This window comes from Amblyraja radiata, chromosome 18 (assembly GCF_010909765.2).
Source record: "Amblyraja radiata isolate CabotCenter1 chromosome 18, sAmbRad1.1.pri, whole genome shotgun sequence".
Taxonomy (NCBI): domain Eukaryota; kingdom Metazoa; phylum Chordata; class Chondrichthyes; order Rajiformes; family Rajidae; genus Amblyraja; species Amblyraja radiata.
This window is the reverse complement of record NC_045973.1, coordinates 8,863,575-8,877,577: the sequence shown is the minus strand read 5'-3', so window position 1 is coordinate 8,877,577 and position 14,003 is coordinate 8,863,575. Positions and strand designations below refer to the sequence as shown.

General features: G+C 44.3%; 1 protein-coding gene across 4 annotated transcripts in view; it reads right to left on the bottom strand.

Annotated features, from left to right (window-relative positions):
- Positions 1–14,003, bottom strand: part of tafa1 (TAFA chemokine like family member 1) — a 389,094-nt gene that overhangs the window by 170,020 nt on the left and 205,071 nt on the right. The gene's annotated exons all lie outside the window — the stretch shown is intronic.

Sequence of the window (14,003 nt, the reverse complement as noted above, 5' to 3'; positions counted from 1 at the left end):
TACGAATGACTCAGAAAACACTAAACATTATTAATAATAAAACATTCATGATAAAACACCATTGATCAAGCATGTGAACCAACAATACACCAGATCAAAGGGAGGCTACAGATTTTTGGCTGTTGAGTAGAGCAACTACTCGTGGATAAAAACTGTTTTTATGTCTGGCTGGGGCAGCTTTGACAGTCCGGAGTCGCCTTCCAGAGGGAAGTGATTCAAAGAGTTTGTGGCCAGGGTGAGAGGGGTCAGAGATGATCTTATCCGCTCACTTCCTGGCCCTTGCAGTGTACAGTTCATCGATGGAGGGAAGGTTGCAGCCAATAACCTTCTCTGCTGATCGGATGATTCGCTGCAGCCTCCAGGTGTCGTGCTTGGTGGCTGAGCCAAACCAGACCATGATGGAGAAGGTGAGGACAGACTCTATGAAGGGCCAGGGATTAGTGCTGGCTGGGGTCTTTCCAGTGTGTCATGCTGCTGATGGACAACTTTAGGTACTGGAGGTGGCAATGTAAGTGGCTAGCAGGCACAGATATGCCTGGTTCAGTCTGATTCAGATGTGTGGCGCTGTAGTTTACTGAACTGTGCCGAATGGCAGCCAAAAAGACTGGAGAGAGTGAAAGGAATTCAGTGGTCGACGGAGTCAAGGGCGAGTCGAGAGACTGAAGAAGGGTCTTGACCCAAAACTTCTATCTATGTTCTCCAGAGATGCTGCCTGACCCGCTGAGTTACTCCAGCATTTTGTGTCTTTCTGTGTATTAACCAGTCCTTAGTTTCTGCTTCTAGTGTTTAATTGTCTTTAGACTTTAGAGATACAGTGTGGAAACAGGCCCTCCGTGCAGACCGGCGATCCCCGTACACTAGCACTATCCTACACACACTAGGGACAATTTACAATTGTACCAAAGCCAATTAACCTACAAACCTGTTCGTCTTTGGAGTGTGGGTGGAAACTGAAGATCTGGGAGAAAACTCACGCCGGTCACGGGGAGAATGGGCAAACTCGTACAGACAAGCACCCGTAGACTGGATCTAACCCGGGTCTCTGGTGCTGTAAGGCAGTAGCTCTACCGCTACGCCACCGTGCCGCCATTGTGTGGCGTATAAGAGCTTGATTACTGCTGGGAAGAAGCAATTCTTGAACCTGGTGGCCACGGTTTTCAAGCCTACATCTTCATCCCGATGGAATAAAATGAATACAATGGATAGATTGAATACAATGAGGTGATGTGAAGACTTCATAAAACATTTGTAGTCCATGAATAGAGTATGTTCTGGCCACCAGATCATAAGAAGCACAGGAGGATGCAGATTAGAATTATATGAATTTTGCTGGTGCTGGACAATTAAAGTTGTGGGCAGAGATATATGGAGCGGGCTGCCAGAGGCGATTGTTGATTCAGGTGCTATAACAACATTTACAAGAAACTTGGCGAGGCACATAAGGGCGGCACATTGGTGCAGCGGTAGAGTTGCTACCAGAGACCCGGGTTCGATCCTGACCATGGGTGCTGCCTGTATAGAGTTTGTATGTTCTCCCCGTGTCCTGCATGGGTTTTCTCTGGGTGCTCTGGTTTCCTCCTACACTCCAAAGATGCATATGTTTGTAGGTTAATTGGCTTCGGTAAAAATTGTAACTTGTCCCTCATGTGTGGGATGGTGCTCCTGTGTTTGTGGGGTGATCGCTGGTGGGCACAGACACGGTGGGCTGAAAGGCCTTTTTCTGGACTGTATCTATAAAGTCTAAAGATTGTGGGGGGGTTTTCTGGAATGAAGAATATCAGAAGAGACTTAACTTTGGTGAGGTGTATTAATTATGAGGGTAAATATGAAGGGCCTTTTTCCCTGAGCAGCGAGGTCAGAAACTGAACTGCATAGATTGAAATTAATTGCATTATTAGAGTGGATTTGAGGGAAAGTAATTTCAAACTAATGAGTGTTGGTGGTTTGCAGCTCACTGCCTGAAAGTTTGGTGCACGGCAGAGACCATCACTACATATAAAATATACTGGGATAAGCGCTTCAATAGTTGAACCTGCAGGGTTACAAGCCAAGTCTTGGGGAGCGGCTTTAGACATTAGACTTTAGAGGCACAGCGCGGGAACAGTGCCCTTCGGACCCACTAAATCCGCGCCGACCAGCGATCACCCCGTACGCTAGCCGACATACACTAGGAATAATTTTGCAACTTACCAAAGCCAAACTTGTACGTCTTTGGAATGTGGGAGGAAACCAGAGAACCTGGAGAAAACAGACAGGGAGAATGTAGAAACTCAGTAAATACAAGCACCCGTAGTCAGGATCGAACCCGCGTCTCTGGCACTGTAAGGCAGCAACTCTACCGCTAAGCCACACTGCCGCCCGAGTGGGTTTAGTCTGAAGTCTACTTTTGTTTGGCATTACCAGAATGGGGCAAATTGCTCCCTTTTGTGTTGTAAGTTTCTATAATTTTATGAACCTTATATCCTCAATAAAAGTTACTGCAAAAAATGTAACAACATTAGTTTAGTCGCATCACAGAACATTATTACAATCTCTCTGTGGACTTGTAAATGGCACTCAATAATTTCATAAGTTCTAGGAGCAGAATTGGGTCATTCGGCCCATCAAGCCTACTCTGCCATTCAATCATGGCTGATCTATCTCTCCCCCTCAACCTCATTCTCCTGCCTTCTCCCCTTAACCCCTGACACCCGTACTAATCAAGAAATCTCCACACCTGTCAACAGGTTAACTCACTGACACTTTCCTTTCAATGTTCATAAAAATGTACAAAACGTGCATGGTGGTGCAGCGGTAGAGTTGCTGCCTTACAGCACCAGAGACCAGGGTTCGATCCTGACCACGGGTGCTGTCTGTACGGAGCTTGTACGTTCTCCCCGTGACCTGCGTGGGTTTTCTCCGGGTGCTCCGGTTTCCTCCCACACTCCAATGACGTACATGCCTGTAGGTTAATTGGCTTCGGTAAAATTGTAAATTGTTCCCAGTGTGTAGGATAGTGTTAGCCTGCGGGGAACGCTGTTTGGTGCGGACTCGGTAGGCCGAAGGGCCTGTTTCCGTGCTGTACTTAAAACTAAAAAGCTTCGAGTTTATTATTCTGTACTCAGTGCAACGAAAAAAAGTGTGAAATGTGCTGAGGTGAATTATCAGAGGTACCCGAGCGTTAACATATTCACTAAGATTTAACGTTGACCTACGAAGCAGCTGGTTCAAATGTTATTTTTCATAAATGCCCAGTGTAATGTAAGATTGTCAACGTTAAAAACGTTTGTCAAATTTGTTGCAGTTTTGTGGCTGCAGAAATAAAGATGCCATTCCCAATATTCTCTTGTCAAACCTGAGCAAAATGGTCTGGCAGCCAAGAATGATTTACATACTATCTGCGGAGTGTAAATGGTCGCCATCTATCATTTGCAGGGTTTGGCAAGAAGGTCAGAGTAAGAATATAAAGAACAGCATCACAAATGTGTTTACAGCCATCAGAACGGAAGACTGCAAACAGAAATAAATATTTCCCCAGCTGCACGGTGTGTTTTAAATGACGTGCCATTTGACTATTAATCTTTGTCTGAGGCAGGGAAAGGTACAGGGCAAATGTAACATTGTGGAAACCCTCAATGCCAAGCCATTTTCTTCAGTGATGAACCCATCAGACTTGGAGATTGCTTCAAATAACATCTAGCCACCTACTGGCTTACATGAAGAGGCAACGATTGAAATGGATAGTAACCTTACTGTGGACAATTCTCCATTATGAAGTGAACTATCTCGATTATCATTAATGCTCTAATTATCTAATTTACCGCATGATGGAGCAGACCGGTCTATACTTGGTTCCTCGTTACTGTGCTTGTAAAAAGGTCATGTCAAAAATCCTCAAACTCTTCGATTCATATTGAACAAATGCAACATTTTAGGCATACAGAGGCAGTCATTTCATTTATTATTAAAGGCTGAATAAATCTCAATGTTCTTATTTATATGTATAATTTCTATGACACTGGACTGACTTTCTGAGAAAAGACAGGAGATGTAAAACAAATACCGTTATCGGAAGAATGTCATGAAGCTGGAAAGAGGTCAGAGAAGATTTACGAGGATGTTGCCACGATTCAAGGACCCTGAGCTACAGGGAGCAGTAGGGCAGGTTAAACATAGAAAATAGGTGCAGGAGTAGGCCTTTCGGCCCTTTGAGCCAACACCGCCATTCAATATGATCATGGTTGATCATCCAAAAACAGGACCCTCTTCCTCCTCTTCCCCATATCCCTTGTTTCCTTTAGCCCTAAGAGCAGTGCATTGTTTTCAAGAGAGAGTTAGATTTAGGTCTCAGGCTAAGGGAATCAAGGGATATGGGAAAAATGCTGGAACGGGGTACGATATGGGATGATCAACCCTAATCATATTGAATGGCGGTGCTGGCTCGAAGGGCCGAATGGCCTACTCCAGCACTTGTTTTCTATGTTTCTATGTTTCTAATTGAGCTCCATTGCCTTCAGTGGCAGAGAATTACACAGATTCACAACTCTCTGGGTGAAAAAGTTTTTCCTCATCTCAGTCCCAAATGGCCTATCCCTTATTCTTAAACTGTGACCCCTGGTTCTGGACTCCCCCAACAGCGGGAACATTTTTTTCCTGCATCTAGCCTGTCCAATCCTTTAATAATGTTACATGTTTCTATAAGAATTCCTCTCATCCTATTAAATACCAACCTGGATCTCTGGCGTTGTGAGGCAGCATCTCCACCAGATGCGACACTGTGCCGCCAATATTTTTGATCATGTTTTCAGTTATCAGCAAACTTAATTATAAACTCATCTCCAAACCATTGATATACATAGTGAACAGATGGGGTGTCAGAACCGGATTCTGAATGTTAATTTTGAAACACTCTGAAAATGATCCTCGACTTCTACTCTTTTTTTCATTAGCACCGATCTTTAATTCATTTTGTTATCTTCCTTCTAATTCTATACCTCTTAATTATCTCCAGTTCTCTTCCATGCGATACACATGGACTTTCCTAAAGTCCAAAGATAGACACAAAAAGCTGGAGTAACTCAGCGGGACAGGCAACATCTCTGGGGAGAAGAAATAGGTGAAGTTTCTGGGTTAAGATCCTTCTTCGAAGGGCCGAACTCCTGCACCTATTGTCTATTCAGACTGTGTCCATATCCATATTAGTACTGGGTTCCTAAAGTCCATATATATTACATCCGCTGCATCTTTTCTGTTATGATCTTAAAGTTATTTTTGAGATTAAAGATATAGTTTAGAGATACAGCGTGGAAACTAGTCCTTTGGCCCCACAAATCCGCACCGACCAGCGATCCCTATACACTAGCACAATCCTACACGCTAGAGACAATTTGCAATTCTTACCAAAAGCAATCAACCTACAAACCTGTACGTCTTTGGACTGTGGGAGGAAACCGGAGCACCCGGAGAAAACCCACGAGGTCACGGGGAGAATGTACAAGCTCTGTTCAGACTGCAACCGTAGTCAGGATCGAACTTGGGTCTCTGGCGCTGTAAGGCAGCAACTCCACCGCTGTGCCACCATGCCACCCAAGCAGTTTGCCTATCTGAAATCAATGCTGCTTATTTCCACTTGTGCTCATTGAGAAACATGTTAATTGCTTCTTCAAATAAAAATACATTAAAATTGTCTCGACCGATTAACTTTTCTATTATTCCCGGGTGAGCTCTGATTGCATTTACAGATGTGGTTTGTCCAGTAGGAAAGAACATTAAACTAATTAGGTCAATACTTCTCTCCACACAGTATAAAAGTCACAGAATTGCTGCCATGCAGTTAATATTTCACATTGTTAATATTATAAAGCATCTAAAGCTTTGTGCACTGGGATTTTTTCTGGAAATGCTTTTTCCAAAAGTCAGATATTTAAAGCTATGTGTCAAAGCCTTCACCATACTGACTATAGAGATGAAAGATGCATGAGTTTTACGAAAGCCCTGTCAAAATTACATCTGTGAAGCCCTGTGTTAACATAAGATGTGCAGCTGAATGTGCGCAATGGATTGATGTGAAACGAGAATCAGACACATGGTCAATCTACACAGTGAAGTTGACACTCCGTTGGAGAAACCAGAAAGATCAATTTAGTTCATTCATTTTAAAAATCAAAATACTGCAGATTCCAGATATCTAACATAAAATAAAACAACTAAATGTCAAAAAATACTCAGCGGGTCAGGTAATATCTGTGGAGAGGGACACATGAGTTACCGTTTCAGACCGATGACCTTTCATCAACATTGGGAGAAGTTAGAGATGAAGTCCATAAGTTCATAAGTGGTCGGAGCAGAATTAGGCCATTCGGCCCATCACGTCTACTCCACCATTCAATCATGGCTGCCACTCCTAACCCCATTTTCCCCCCAACCCCCATAACCCCTGACACTCATACTAATCAAGAAGCCATCTATCTCTGCCTTAAAAATATCCATTGACTTGGCCTCCGCCGCTGTATGTGGCAATGAATTCCAGAGATTCACCACCCTCTGACTAAGGCAATTCCTCCTCATCCCACTTCCTAAAGGAACGTTGTTTAATTCTGAGGCTCTGGCCCTAGACTCTCCCACTGGTGGAAACATCCTCTCCACATCCACATCTACTCTATCCAGCTCAATGAAGCAAGTTTTAAGATGCAAGAAATGGAGTAAGGGATGAAGGGAACAAGATCTTTGGAGTGAGGGAGGAAACTGAGGATCTCGGAGAAAACCCACACAGTCATGGGGAGAACATACAAACTCCGTACAGATAGCACCCGTAGTTAGGATCAAACCCGTGTCGCTGGTGCTGTAATATAGGTACCTAGGGATCTGTGATAAGTTTGGGGACCAGGGCAGAATTATTGACCTGGGTGGAGGTTTTTTAGCAGGGAGAGGGTGGTAAAGGTTTGACTGAAGGGGTTGTAAACAGTAGGAGATGATTGAATTCCAAAGTACTTTTGTGGAGATTAAGAACCATTAGAAATGAGAAATCGTGACTAGAATGGTGACTATCTGAAAGTGTTGGATCTAGTGTTGATTCCTGAAGGTTGGAATGTGCCAATTTGAAAGATGCTTTTCCTCAGGCTTATGCGAAGTGTTATTGAAACAGTATAGGAAGCCAATTACAGAACGGAAGTGGATGGAAAATTAAAGTGAATGGAAACTAAGAAAATCAAGGCAACTTTTTTGACCTGAGAGTTAATTTACTAAATTATCCCACAGATTGTGACGCGGATTACCAGATGTATTGCTAATCAGCCAACCATTATATAATGACTTACCTACTTTTAGTTTAGTTTAGTTCCGTTTAGAGATACAGCAAGGAAACAGGCCCTTCGGCCCACCGAGTCTGCGCCGACCAGCAATCCCCGTAGACTATCCAACACAAACTAGGGATAATTTTCTATTCATGCCAAGCCAATTAATGCACATCTTTGGAGTGAGGGAGGAAACTGAGGATCTCGGAGAAAACCCACACAGTCATGGGGAGAACATACAAACTCCGTACAGATAGCACCCGTAGTTAGGATCAAACCCGTGTCGCTGGTGCTGTAATATAGGTACCAACTCCATTTCTGCGCCACCGTGCTGCCCCAACTGTTAACTTTTTTGCCTACTGCATCTTTTATAAAACAGATTGCTTAGCAGCATAGCAACCAGAGTCGTTGTCAACCAACTTATTCAATGTTCACCATCAATTTTCACAAGTTCACAAGTTATAGGAGTAGAATTAGGCAATTCGAGTCTACTCCGCCATTCAATCTTAGCTGATCTCTGCCTCCTAATCCCATTTTCCTGCCTTCTCCCCTTAACCTTTGACAGTCGTTCTCAGCAAGAATTTGTCTACCTCCGCCATAAAAATATCCACTGACTTGGCCTCCACTGCCCTCTGTGGCAATGAGTTCCACAGATTAACTACCCTCTGACTAAAGAAGTTCCTCCTCACCTCCTTTCTAAAAGAGCGCCCTTTAATTCTGAGGGGTATGACCTGAATTTTGGTGTTCTTAACTCCTGATTATGGATTTCATTTTCAAAGAAACTGATATTGCGTGGGGTGACGCAATGTTATTAGTGTACAAACAAATAAATAAATATTCTCAACATGACTTTTTGTTTCGTTCTGCCCTTTAAATCTCTTTAAAACTTGGGCGGAATTGCATTAAACTCTTTGTAAGAACCTAAATTCATTCATTATTTACATTGTGCCTGATAAATCAAACAGAGATTATGATGGTCACCTCAAATAGAGGTTCAAACTAAATGTCATTCCCAAGAAGAATAAACCAATGAGTTAGTAATCATTAAATATGTACGAGACATGGCTCACAGAATAGCACTTTCTGATTTGGTAACCTTGATGTTAGAGAAAAAAACCCTCAAAATTGTCTGCTATGTGGTTTTTCAAAAATCCTTCACCACTACTGGTGTATGATAGTGAATAAAGATAGACACAAAGTGCTGGAGCAAGTCAGCGGGTCAGACAACATCTCTGGAGAAAAAGGCTGGGTGACGTTTAAGGCCAGTGCCCTTCTGAAGGTAGTGAGTATATTGGCTGGTTGCATCGTGGCCTGGTTCAACAACTCGAATCCCCCAGGAACAAAGGAGAGATGGATACTCCCCAATCCATCACAGATACTGATCTCCCCACCACCGAAGGAAGCTATAGGAAGCGCTGCCTCAACACTCTGTCCAGTATGGTCAAAGAAGCATTCCATCCTGGCCAACACACTAATGGGGTGGAAGATTGCAACCTTCACGTGGTCCGCCCTGTTTCGACTAATGCAATCAACTAGACGTGCACAAACGGAAGATCAAATAGAACAAGTTGTCCAACAACTTTAGGCTGTGCACGCCACACGAAAGAAGAAGAAGAACACACTAATTTCACTCCTACCATTGGAAAGCAGGTACAGGAGTCTGAAAACCATGACCACCAGATTCAGGAATACCTTCTTCCCAACTATTATTAGGTTCTTGATCACAACACTAACCTTAACTATCAACTATGGACTGTCTTTGGTTGCACTAAGGACCTTAGGTTTTTTTTGCACTAGTATTGGGGTTATTAATTTATTGTATTTGTATATATCATTATATTATCTATGTTTATGGAATCAAGGGATATGGGGAGAAGGCAGACACGGGTTATTGATTGGGGACGATCAGCCATGATCACAATAAATGGCGGTGCTGGCTCGAAGGGCCGAATGACCTCCTCCTGCACCTATTTTCTATGTTTCTAGGTATATTGTGTTTTCAGGCCTGTCATGCTGCTGCAAGTAAGAATTCCATGGTGCCTTTGTCACTACAGATGACAATTAAACACTCTTGACTCTTGACATTAAAACTGATAGATTTATATTCAAAATACCAGCATGGCAAAATACATTTTTAGCACTGATGCTGAAGTTCATAGAAAAAGTGCTGTTATTCAATAGACAGTAACAGGCTCGCTATGACATTTGTGTCGGAAGGAACTGCAGATGCTCGTTTACACCGAAGATAAACACAAAATGCTGGAGTAACGCAGCATCTCTGGATGGAAGGAATGGGGGACATTTCGGGTCGAGACCTTCTTCACACCCTTCTGAAGAAGGGCCTCGACCTGAAACATCACCCATATCTTCTATCCAGAGACACCGCCTGTCCCGCTGAGTTACACCAGCAGTTTGTGTTCATCTTTGCTATAACATATTTTCTTTTCCGGAGCCAGCCTTGTATTAAATCTACCTGGGATTTGAGCAGATGTCACGTATGTGGTATTTACAAATGGCAGTTTGCTGCTGCAGAACATTAAGGTAAAATGATACATCTGGCCAGGAATACAGGAGAAAATGCAGATCAGTATGACTCAAATAATGGTATGGCATAAGACATTAGCTGCCTAATGGACCAACGCTGAAGTATTAAGTCATAAATGAAACTGAAAATTCATATTGAATTGTGGCCATAATACTGTAGTCACCAGCTAATTTAACCCCTTCAACAATGTAATGTATTTTACCATACATCTAAAATTATCATTTCATAACATATTTATTTTAGTTTAGTTTAGAGAAACAGCACGGAAACAGGCCCTTCGGCCCACCGAGCCCGCACCGACCAGCGATCCCCGCAGATTAACACCACCCTACACACACTAGGTACAATTTACATTTATACCAAGCCAATTAACCGGCAAACCTGTCCGTCTTTGGAGTGTGGGAGCAAACACAAGATCTCGGAGAAATCCCACGCAGGTCACAGTGAGAATGTACAAACTCCATGCAGGCAGCACCCGTAGTCAGATCGAACCCGGGTCTCTGGTGCTGTCAGGCAGTGGCTCTAACACTACGCCACCGTGCCACCATGTCATTTTATATATAATCTAACTAAGTTTTCCAAGTGATTGATCTAAAATTAACAGTGATCATTAAATGTGCGCTACAATGGGCTGTAACGAAGGGCAAAGTGGCAGTTGAACCAACTTAAGCAATCCTCTTTCAGAGAGTCAACAAAAATGACTATAGAACATAGAACATTGCAGCACAGGAACAGGCCCTTCAGTCCGTAACGTTTGTGCCGAACTTGATGTTAAACTGATCTCATCTGTGTGTACATGTTCCATATCCCACATTTCACTGCACACCTCCATCTGTCTATCTGAAAGCCTCTTAATCATCTCTCTGGTATCTGCCTCCACCACCACCCCTGGCAATGCATTCCAGGCCCCCACCTCAAAAGACACAAAGACAAAAAGAAATATGAGATCTAGATTTCAACAAAGCAAATGTGTTATTTACGAGGCTTGTAGATAGGTACGTGGATATGCAGGAAAGGGAATGAGATAGATAATGTGCAGACAGAGGAGATTATTTTTTCTTAACATTACAGTTGCGACACGGACATTGTGGGCCAAAGAGCCTGTTTCTGTGCTGCACTTTTCTATGTTCCATGATCTAAATAGACTTTGCAAATCTAAAAAATATTATTTTTTCTAATTCTGTGAGAGAACAATTTCAATATATCATTAGTTAAATGATCCTGAGAAATCAAATAGTTATTAAATACACCATATGCGAAATCTGCCTTAATGAGAAATGAAATTCCACAGATTTCACAGTTTAAGATTCAGTTAATTTAGATTATGGTTCAACTAAAGCCTGTGATTGTTTATTTTTAATCTATCGTTTATTTTGCATTGTTGGTAAAGGGTTGCACAGCGGTGGAGTTGCTGACTTATAGCACCCGAGGCCCCGGTTCAATCCTGACTGTGGATGCTTTCTGTACGGAGTTTGCACGTCCTCCCTGTGACCACATGGGTTTCCTCCGGGTGCTCCGATTTCCTACTGCATCCTAATGACATGCGGGTTTGCCGATTAATTGGCTGCTGTAAATTGTCTCTAGAGTTTAGGATAAAACTAGTGTACAGGGTGATTGATGATCAGAGCGGACTCGATGGGCTGAAGGGCCTGTTTCTGCGCTGTATCTCTAAACTGCTAAAGTCGAAGATAGAGGAGAAGGAAAAGGAAATTCAAAGTTTGTTAATGGCACTAAAACTTGCATTTTACTGGACATAAGATCATAGTGTTGAGTTAGAACAATATTTACAGAGAAGGCTGCCAGAACTAATGCTTGGTTACATCCACTGCTATTCTTTATGAAGCATGACTGGCGGATTATTTTGCAAATGATTTGTCTTTAATCTGCCGTGGGGGAGAGTCAGGTTGCAATGTGGTGGGGGGGACGAGGGTCATGTTCCCTGTGCTAAAGAGCAGAGCAATGTGAAGTGATGGCATCAATGGCCTCCAGGGTCTCTGTCCAGAAGCTTGTGGGATTTTTTCCTACTTCCTTTCACTTTCCATTTCACTTAGGTGAGCAAATAAATAATTTGGAATAAGACAAATTCTTTGTATTTATACTGCTGGTTTATCTTAGAGATACGGCGCGGAAACAGGCCCTTCAGCCCACCGAGTCCACGCCAGCGAGCGATCCCTGCACATTTACACTCTCCTAATCACACTAGGGACAATTTACATTTATACCAAGCCAATTAGCCTACAAACCTGTCCTTTTTTTATAAACGGAATTACTAAATAGACCTGCCAGGAATAGATAGGGTGAATGCACAGTGTATTTTATCCAGAGTAGGGGAATCAAGAGCCAGCGGACCAGAGGACATAGGTTTAAGGTGAGGGGGGAAAGTTTTCAAAGGAACCTGAGAGGTAACTTTGTTGACACAAATGGTGTTAGTTGTGTGGAATGAGTTGCCGGAGGAAGTAGTTGAGGCAGCTACTGTCACAATGTTTAAGAAACATTTAGACAGGTACATGGATAGGATAGGTTTGGAGGGATATGGGCCAAACACAGGCAGGCACGGTGGCACAGCGGTAGAGTTGCTGCCTTACAGTGCCGGAGACCCAGGTTCGATCCTGACTACGGGTGCTGTCTGTACGGAATTTGTATATTCTGCCCGTAACCACGTGGGTTTTCCCTGGGTGCTCTGGTTTCCTCCCACACTCTAAAGACATACAGGTTTACAGGTTAATTGGCTTTGGTAAAAATAGTTAATTGTCACTAGTAGGACTTGTAGGAGGATGGTGTAAAGCACGGGGATCGCTGGTCGGCACGGACTCGGTGGGCCAAAGGGGTCTGTTTCCTCGCTGTATCTCTAAAACTAATACTTAAAAAACTAAAGGTGGGAGATGGGGCATGTTGGTTGGCGTGGGCAACTTGGGCCATTTCCGCGCTGTATGTCTCGATGACTATGAACGCTTTCCTAGATCTCACTGTATTTAAAGCAAAAATTGGCCACATTATAAGGTAGTCAAAGGGTCAATTAGATTGCAATCTATATTACTAAAAGTCTGTTCTTGACCGGTTTTGGCGATCTGTGCTGCGATTTCCGAGAGAACGCCACCACCTACGGCCGTCATTTTTGGCCACCTCGCTCAGAGCCCCCCTCCGCCACATGTGTGCCGAGGATTTTTCCAGTCGATGAAAAATGACAGAGATATTAATGATTTTACAAAATTCCCCATTCTCACTGCTGCCCCCGCTGGCGGCAGGGGGGATGGACTATAACACCAGGAAGTGATGTGCCTCAATTAGTCTGCAAGCTGGAGGAAGGCAGAGGGTCACGTTTCTCTGAGCTGTGAATAACACTGAACACATGTTCACACAACTGTGAGTAAGTATCCTTAATGTGGTTTGAAAATGAAAATAAAATATGGTTAAAGTAAATAAGCACTGCCTGCAAATGGTTGTTTGGGGGGTTTGGGTTGAAATAAAAAGGCACTCTCTCTCTCCCCCCCCCCCTCTCCTCTCCCCCCCCCCCCTCTCCTCTCCCACCCCCCTCCTCTTCCCCCCCTCTCTCCTCTTCCCCCCCCCTCTCCTCTCCCCCCCCCTCCTCTCCCCCCCTCTCCTCTCCCCCCCTCTCCTCTCCCCCCTCTCCTCTCCCCCCCTCTCCTCTCCCCCCCTCTCCTCTCCCCCCCTCTCCTCTCCCCCTCTCCTCCCCTCTCCTCTCCCCCCCTCTCCTCTCCCCCCTCTCCTCTCCACCCCTCTCCTCTCCCCCCTCTCTCCCCCTCACTCTCCCCCTCCCATCATCTCTCCCCCTCCCCTCACCTCTCCCCTCTCCCCCCTCCCCTCACCTCTCCCCCCCTCTCTCACCCTCTCTCTCTCCTCCCCTCCACCCCCAACTTTCCGCTCTCACCCAGCCTCCCTCTTCTCCTCCTCGCCACCCCCCTCTTCCTCTTGCCCTTCTCTCTGTGTCTTTGCCCCTTCTCTCTCTGCCCTCACTCTCTACCCCCCCTCTCCCCCCCTCTCTAGATGTGACTGCAAGTTGGGGGCTAGGCGTCAGTAGACAGGGTGGTTATGGGGTAAAAGGAGCAAATTAATAATATTAATATAATATCAAGGGGGGTAATTAGCGTGAGTGCGGGGGGGGGGGATAGTTAGTGTGTGTGACGCTGCATGCCGCCTCCCGTCCCACAACCGCACGTTGGTGGAAC